General features: G+C 40.4%; 1 non-coding gene across 1 annotated transcript; it reads left to right on the top strand.

Annotated features, from left to right (window-relative positions):
* Window positions 1–1,262: 1,262 nt before the first annotated feature.
* Window positions 1,263–1,336, top strand: Trnat-agu (transfer RNA threonine (anticodon AGU)). The gene has a single exon. It is a non-coding gene; the product is annotated as a tRNA-Thr (tRNA).
* The last annotated feature ends 583 nt before the right edge of the window (window positions 1,337–1,919 follow it).

Below are 1,919 nucleotides of genomic sequence, written 5' to 3'. Positions count from 1 at the left end.
CACACACACACACACACACACCGCGGCAAACTACACAGAGACATGGACACCCATACTCCCGTCCGGCCCGCAGTCAGCTTCATTGCTTTCGTCTGCATGCAAGTCCACGAAACACACACCGTTTTCTTTCTTTTATAAGTCAGTCGGCAGGACGTGACTATTCGTCAGTCTTTGTTAGACTGATAAGGACCTCAGTCACAAGTTCGTCTGTGACCCGGCATAATAACTGAAGGAAGTATCCGCCGGCAACCAAGCCAGCCGAGCCGAGTTACTACAGGAACAGTAGATCAGTATCAGTATCAGTATCAGTATCAGTAGCTCAAGGAGGCGTCACTGCGTTCGGTCAAATCTATATACGCTACACCACATCTGCCAACTGAGCAGATGCCGCCTGACCAGCAGCGTAATCCAACGCGCTTTGTCAGGCCTTGAGAAAAAAAAAAAGAAGAAAAGAATAAAGAAAGATAAAGAAATCAAAATCAAAATCAAATCAAATCACAACAAATAAAAAAATGAAAAATGATAGATCAATAAATGAAATACTACTACTAATGAAAATAATAATGCAAACAGTATAGTTGTTTAATAATAATGACAATAATGACAATGATGACGACTATTGGAGTTTAACGACCTATTGGCGCCTACACCCTTAAGGTCAAGTTTGTTCGGTTGGAGTTGTTTAACAATGCTGATGATGACTAGATTAATGATAATAGTTATAATGATAACAATAATGATAATAATATTGTTATTATTATTATTATCATCATCATCATCATCGATCATTGCATTAATGGTGATTGTGATAATTTTTTTTTTTTTAACTGTCATCATCATCATTTTTTTTTTCTATATTGTTGAACAGTAAATGGGGGCAAGAAACGGTGGCAAAAACAGTACAAACAACAAATAATTATACAATATACAACAACTGAACAAGTCTACAATAAACAACAAACAACAAACAAGCATTGTTTGTAAACTGGCTTACTATACTCTCCAGGCCACGTTTATCAGTTTGTTTGTTTGATAAAATTAACGGTGACAAGTTGCTCTTTACATGGTTCATGTAGCTCTGGAATGTCAAGAACGTGTCTCCTGAATTCAGTGTAGTGAAGAGCTGGGGTATTTTGGACCAATGTAAAGCACACGTGATAAATAAAACCAGATTACTCGAGGAGCGGAGTTGAACTATTATCACGATTAGCGCCCTTTGGTTGAATGAGGTTAAGTTAAGAGCAGGAGACTAATTGCACAGAGGCGCCATAGCTCAGTTGGTTAGAGCGTCTGCCTAGTAAGCAGAAGGTCGAGGGTTCGAATCCCCCTGGTGCCTTTTTTTTTTTCCCCCCATCTGTTTAATTTCTTAACCAGGTCTTTGCATTCGATGTTGTTGTTTATTTAACTGGAAATACAAGATAAAGTGACCAGGAAACAAAGACAGGTTAAAAGTGTAATAAATGGCAGCTGTCAGTGGGTTCAGTTCTGCCCAGGTAGGCAGCCAGTTGTGCAAATGATTCTCAGTGTGTTTGTAAAGCGCTTGGAACTTAATTTGTGGTCTCTGACCGAGGACTGGCGCAAAATAAGTATCTATATGCATGCATATATGCATGTGTGTGTGTGTGTGTGTGTGTGTGTGTGTGTGTGTGTGTGTGTACGTTTAGTAATTTGTGTCAAAAAGAAACACACACACACACACACACACACACGACACAGTCCCGGCCATACATGTTATGTTTCGGATTGACAAATCGATTGAGCGCTCACACACACACACACACACACACACACACACACACAGAGAGAGAGAGAGAGAGAGAGAGAGAGAGAGAGAGAGAGAGAGAGAGAAGAAATCCCGTGGAAAGCTCAGTCAGTTGTGAAGCCACGTGTACCGGACGCGCTGAAGCGTTGCGTAACAG

The sequence above is a fragment of the Babylonia areolata genome, chromosome 21 (assembly GCF_041734735.1).
Source record: "Babylonia areolata isolate BAREFJ2019XMU chromosome 21, ASM4173473v1, whole genome shotgun sequence".
Classification (NCBI taxonomy): domain Eukaryota; kingdom Metazoa; phylum Mollusca; class Gastropoda; order Neogastropoda; family Buccinidae; genus Babylonia; species Babylonia areolata.
The sequence above is the reverse complement of the archived record's forward strand: the minus strand, read 5'-3'. Positions and strand labels throughout refer to the sequence as shown.